Genomic DNA, 6,621 nt, shown 5'->3' with positions numbered 1-6,621 from the left:
GATTGTTACCCTGGGCTCAGCGAGGGTAATCGGGTGGCAGAGGCGGGGCTTCGTCAGTCTTCTGCAGCCAAGCCCAAAACCATCAACAGCAGATCTGGTGGTGGAAGGACTGACCCTCTGGATGTTTGTCCCAAGGAGCAATCACTCTTCCAGTGTCCCTCTTGACCACAGGCTGGACAAGGCTTATTGGGCTGACATGGCAGCGAGCACTGGTTGGCCCAGTGGCCTTCCTTACCACACTTGAAGCAGGTGCCCAGCGGAGTGCAGCTGGTGTCTTTAGACAAGGTTGATGGCTTTTCAGGCCCCACCAGCTGTAGGGCTGAAACCAAGGCTTGGGCTTGCAGGTGTGCCTTTTGGTAGATATGGGCCTCCCTTTGGGCCTCTGCCTGTTCATCTCAGGAATTAAAGATTTTAAATGCCATGTTTACCAGGTCTCGGATAGGGGTCTGAGGGCCTTCTTCTGCCTTTTTAAGTTTGTGTCTAATGTCAGAGGAGGTCTAGGTGATAAAGTGAGTTGCAAGGACAGTGGCCCCTACTGGGGAAGTGGGGTCTAAGCGGGTATATTGGATGAGAACATCCATAAGGTGGCTGAGGAAGGCCGCGGGATTTTCATCTGGCTTCTGAGTGATTTTTCTAAGCTTATCATAAGAGTAGAGGCCAGAATAACAAAAATGTCATGCCAGGTCAAATCATATGTTTGTGTAAGATAGTGGAACTCTGGTGTAGGCCGTGGGGTTGTTAGAAAAGGAGCCTAAATGCTTTTCAATCTGAGAGAGATCAGAAAGGGAGAAGGGAATATGCATGTGCACTACCCCTTCGGCACCAGCTACCTCTCTCAGGGGACAGAGAAAGGTTTGGTCTGAGGGTCCCACATGGGATCGAGTGTGGTGACTGACAGGGGACGTTGGTGGAGAGCCAGCATGAGCGGTAGTGAAGGACGGTGGGGCACTAGGAGGAGGAGTAGGAAGAGGAGAACCCAGATATGGTGGAGGCAAGCAGGGAGAGAGGTAAAGGAGTCAGGCGGGTCAGAGAAGGCGAAAGAGGTTTCTAAGGAGTCCTTTGGCTGAGAGGTGAAAGAGGCCAAGGACGGTGGAGGACTCCGCGCAAGGAGGATAGGAGAGATCACAGGTCTGACAGAGAGAAGGACGGGAGTGCAGATAGAAGAAAGCCTGGACATAAGGGATCTCCTCCCATTTGCCATTTTGGTGATAAAAGTTATAGAGACCTTTTAAGATTTTGAAATTGAAAGTTCCATTTTTAGGCCACTGTGACCCATTGTCTAACTTGTACATCAGAGACTGGGGGATTTTTTTAAAACTCTACAAGGCTGGGTGTGTGTGTGGGGGGAGCTGGTGGGATTCTTCAGGGTTTTGTTTTTCAAGATTTTAGGCTGGGCCCTAGGTACTCTTAGAAATCTGTTAAAATTATTGTTCTGAGCACCCATGTAGGATCCACAAAAAAAAAGAATAAGAAGAAGAAAAGAAGAAGAAAGAGGAAGAAGGAAGGAGGAAGAAGAAGAAGGAGGAAGAAGAAGGAAGGAGGAAGAGAAGGAGGAGGAGGAAGGAGGAAGAGGAGGAGGAGGAGGAAGAAGAAGAAGAGGAGAAGAAGAAGAAAGTGAACTAAAATAAAATTTAAGGCTCACTCCGCACCAGCTGACTGAATGGACCCCTCGTGACCAAAGGAATATCCTAAAACTAAATTGTCTGCCAGGAGGAGGGAGGTCAGGGCCTCATCATGCCCCTTTGGAGGCATCCTTTGTAACCCACTAACAGGCCTAAGGGTATGAAAGACAATCCTGCAGGTCAGGTCCTCAATTTACACAACAAATCTATGTGGGGTGGCTTATCTCTGATAACAGCTCCTTATGTTAAAACATTCCAAACCTTTAGACAAAGCTTCATGTCTTTAACCAATTACAAGCCAAAGAATCTTTAAACCCACCTGTAACCTGTAAGCCCCCACTTCGAGATGTCCCACCTTTTTGGGCCAAACCATGGTATGCCTCCCACGTATTGATTTATGATTTTACCTGTAACCCCTGTTTCTCTGAAATGTATAAGACCAAACTGTAACCCAGCCACAGCGAGTCCACTTGCCCAAGGCTTCTTGGGAGTGGCTCTGGTTCATGGTCCTCAAATTTGGCTCAGAATAAATCTCTTTAAAATTATTTTACAGAGTTTGGCTTTTTTCCGTTGATGAGAAGAAGAAGGAGGAGGGGGAGGGGCAGGGGGAGGGGAGGAGGAGGAGGAGAAGAAGGGAATAAATAATTACGGCATGGCCAACAGGATCGTATTTTCCCAAAGGCGGTTAAGCTGCTGTCTCACAGGAACCACAAACCGAGGGTCCCGGGCAGGACGGAGGACAGATGGTAACACCACCATGCCGGAAGTAAAGCCTGCTGTGATCCCGGCCCTGTTCCTCTTGCTCCTCCTAACCCCTTCCCCCTTGCCAATTCCGGCACAGAACTTTAAACATATTCTTCCCAGTTGAAACGTAGGACCAATTTCGTGAACATCATCCGGAGTGGTCGACATGGCGGCGACAGTGAGCTGCCTTGGTAGAGGTAAGGCAGGGGCTTGTCTTGCGGGGAAAATAGCTCTGGCGCGGAATTTCCTGTCGCAGCAGAGTGCAAACCGTGCTGTTTTAGGCGCGTGTCTGCGGTGGATGCTCCACCTGCCGCGGACTCTTCCTGAGCTTTAGGTTCTCCGGAGGGTTCTGCTACTTACAAGCGACCCTGCCAGAGATTTCACTCCATCCCGGAACCCTTTGAGGCAGGGGGCGCGGGAGCGCGGGAAGGGAATGTACGTTGACATCCTCCAGCCGCCTGTGGGGACTGCAAGGACAAGTTTCTATTCCCGATACTGGGGATGTGGGCAGGAGTTTGATGCGTGAAGTGAGTCCTGGTAAGGGAAATGTATAATAGTATATTTGAATTGCTTTCATCTGTAAACTTTAACAGTTTTCACAGTGCTTGTTGGTGCTTTCTGAATTACATCGTTGCAGGCAATTCCAGTTTTTCAACTTTTAGACGTTGTCCAGTTTGGATCCACGTTTGTCATTTGGAGGCTAATTCTGTAGCTCTTCTGGGTAGCACCTCTTTTCAGCAGTTAATGAAGTCCAATTCGTTAGCTAGGATGACAGCCCTTGTTTGTACAGTGTTTTGATTTTGTTACGTTTTTGAAGCATAGTGATCTGTACTGTCATTTAAGTTAGGTTTTTTTTTAGTTAAGTGGCAGTGGAAAGACTGAAGCTTGCTCTCGTAGGTCAGTGATTTTTGTTTTTTGGGTTTTTTTTTTTATTTAAAACACTGCATCATAGTTTTCTTATAGAGCTTCTCACAGGAAAGCTCAGTGGCAAGACCAGCCATTACTTGGGATCATTGTTGCTTAGAAGTTAGGGATGCCAAGAGATCACCACAGGCTCTGATGATGAAGGGAGCAAATCAAAATGGATATTGTTAACTGGAAAGACATCAATGGCATACATTTTCATGTATCTTTCATGACAGAAATCACATGAGACAAAACCAAAGAAACCAAAAAAAGAATTGAAGATTATCATTCCTGTCACATTTTCTTTTCTTGGCTGCCATGATACCTCATTATCTTAATTTTCTTCCTGTTTGACCTGTCTTTCCTTCTCCCATTACTTGTCTAGTTCCTCCTCCTCTCCCCCATCTCTTTCCTTGAAGTGTCCCAGGAACTAGGATTCTGTCCTTCATTCTCACCTGTTCTGTATCTAAATTCACTCCTTTGGCTATCAAATTTATATCTGCAGTTGGTACCTCTCTCATGAACTTTAGATTCTTATACTCATCTGAGTGTTCTATTATAGATCTCCACTTGGATGGCTTATCGGCATCTCACAATTGTTTAAAATCAAACTCATTATTGTAGCCTGCAGTCTTTTTCATCTGATTTAGTGGCGGCTGCATCCTTTCAGTTGTCCAGGCCAGAACCCCAGAATATCCTTGACTCCTCTCTTTTTCTTTTTCTATTTTTTTTTTGAGATAGGATCTTGCTCTGTTGCCTGTTCTAGGGTGCAGTGGTGCCATCATAGCTCACTGCAACCTCAAGCTCCTGGGATTAAGCTATCCTCCTGCCTCAGCCTCCCAAGTAGCTGAGAGTGAGATTACAGGTGCATACCACCATGGTGGGCTAATTTTTTATTTTTCTAAGAAATGGAGTGTTGCTTTGTTGCTCAGGCTGGTCTCAACCTCCTGGGCTCAAATGATCCTCCCACCTTGGCCTCCCAAAGTGCTAGGGACCCCTCTCTTTTTTTTCACACTTTACGTTAAATAGTTGGCAAATCCACTTGGCTTTTCCCTCAAACTAACTCCAGATTCTGACATCTTCTCACTACTCCACTGCAACTACCCTGTTTCAAGCTACTACCATCTCTCACCTGGATTTCTTAACAGGTTACTATCAATAAGTAGTGAAATTGGACCTTTAAGAACTTAAATCCTGTTACTCCTATGCTCAGAGCTCTGCAAAGCCTTTCCATTTTTCTAAATCCAGACTCGTTAGAATGGCCTATAGCTATACTGTCCATTTTGTTAGCCACTATTGAGCATTTCAAATGTGGCTGATCCGAATTGAGTGTGTTCAATACATATTAGATTTTGAGGGCTTAGTACTAAAATAATGTAAAATATCTCAATTGTATTAATAATTTTTACATTGGTAATGAAGTAATATTTTGGGGTATATGCTGTAATAAAATATATCATTAATTTCACTGTTTCTTTTTACCTTTTTATTGTGTCTGTTAGAAAATTTAAAATTACACATGTGGCTCATAGAATTCCATCACTGGCCTACAGTCTTCCACATCATCTGGTGCCTGTCTTCTCCCACCCACCGTCCTCCAGGTTCACCTCTCTGACTTCTTCTCCAATTCTCCTCCTCCTCACTCATTCTGCTCTAGCCACTGGACTCCTTATTTCTTAAACACACCAAGAACACTCCTGCCTTGAGATCTTTGGCCTGGAACACTTTTTCTAGATATTTGCATGGCTATTTTTCTCATTTGTTTCAAGTCTTTGCTAAAATGTCACCTTTTTAATGAGGCTCATCTTAACCACCTTACTTAAATTGCAAACGATTTTCCCCCTGACTCAATCCCTTTTATCCTGTAGTCCCTCCCTCCCCCAATATTATGTTAATTCATATTGTCTTACCTTCTCTAGCATGTAAACTCTATGAGTATAGGGATTTTTGTCTCTTTTGTTCATTGATGTATACCAAATGCTTAAATCAGTCCTAGCCCGTGTTTCATTGGCACATTCATTGTTGAATGAATCAATGAAGTAGATCATCAAAAAAAGGTCCCCCCTTCCTTGTGTTGTAATGGATAATATTTAAAATAATTTAAATACAGTTTTTGCTCTCATTTGTTTAAATTCCCTTCATTCAACAGATGTTTATTGAGTCTCCACTTGCCAAACACTCTGTTAGGTGTTAGAGATACAATGGGGAATGAGCTATATACATTCCTGTCTATGGTGCTTACATCTATTGAGGAGCAGGCATTAGTTGGATACTCATTTCGTTAATTACAATTTTCCTAAGTGCTGTGAAGGAAAAGTACAAGATCCCATAAGAGTGTATATAAGATACGTAATCTATTCTGAGTCGTCAGGGAAGACTTCTGAAGAAGTAATGTTTATGTAGAGGCCCTGAAAGATAACTGGATTACTATGAATTAGCTATGTGAAGGTGGAGCTGAAAGTAGTAGGGGAAAATGTCACAGATGGAAGGAAGATTATTTTATGAAATAAAATGTGTTCAAGTGACTGATAGGAGGTGGGTGTCTTTCAAGCATGGTGAGTACGAGGGAGAGTGGTGTTAGATAAAGCTCACTAGATAGGTTAGAAGTAGCTATTGGAGTACCTTTGGTAAGAATTTACTTTGTTCAAAGAGCCAAGTAAAGCCATTCAAGGGTTTTAAAGACATGGGATTTTCATTTTTAAATGATCTTTACTAATAATAGGTGGAAAAGAAATGGAGAGGGCCAGGAGTAGTAGAAGATAGAACAATTTGGAGGCTGTCGCAGTAATCCAGGTGGTAGATGACGGTGGCCTGTACTATGGTGGTTGTAGGGAGAAGGCAGAAACTAGATGGTAAAATCTTCTAGGGAGAGTGAGGATTACAGAGTCAGGTGAGAAGACAGTTTAGGATTGATCCCTGGGGAACTCTAACCTTTCAGTATCAATTATAAAAGAATAAGCTATTAATAGCAAAGGAGATGCAGTAGTTTCCATCTCATTGCCAAAGGGTGGGAGAGACTTTTAAGAATGAGTGCAAATTTAAGTGGGTTCATAAGTATCTCAGCAGATCTGAGGGCTATTTTATCCAAAGTATAGCAAGTGAGGTTATCTGCTAAGAGTGTGGGGAGAAGAAATGTTTTAAAGGATATAAAATAATACATGTAGAAAAATTGACTACAGAGATATTGAAAATACAAATATCATGGGCTAACAGTGCTACATAAATAGTGGTATTTTGTAATTTGGTTTAAGTCTTTAGCAGTTTGATAGATATCTATTGAGAATTTTAATTTCTGGTTGTCATGATTGGGGATTCCAAATAGTGCTTGATTTTTTTTATAACAGGTTTC

At 43.2% G+C, this 6,621-nt stretch overlaps 1 pseudogene; it reads left to right on the top strand.

The window, feature by feature from the left end:
• The first annotated feature begins 2,532 nt into the window (after positions 1-2,532).
• Positions 2,533-6,621, top strand: part of LOC105863189 (large ribosomal subunit protein uL1m-like) — a 69,656-nt pseudogene continuing 65,567 nt past the window's right edge.

This window comes from Microcebus murinus, chromosome X (genome assembly GCF_040939455.1).
Source record: "Microcebus murinus isolate Inina chromosome X, M.murinus_Inina_mat1.0, whole genome shotgun sequence".
In the NCBI taxonomy this organism is placed as follows: Eukaryota; Metazoa; Chordata; class Mammalia; order Primates; family Cheirogaleidae; genus Microcebus; species Microcebus murinus.
This window is presented reverse-complemented; position numbering and strand designations above follow the sequence as displayed.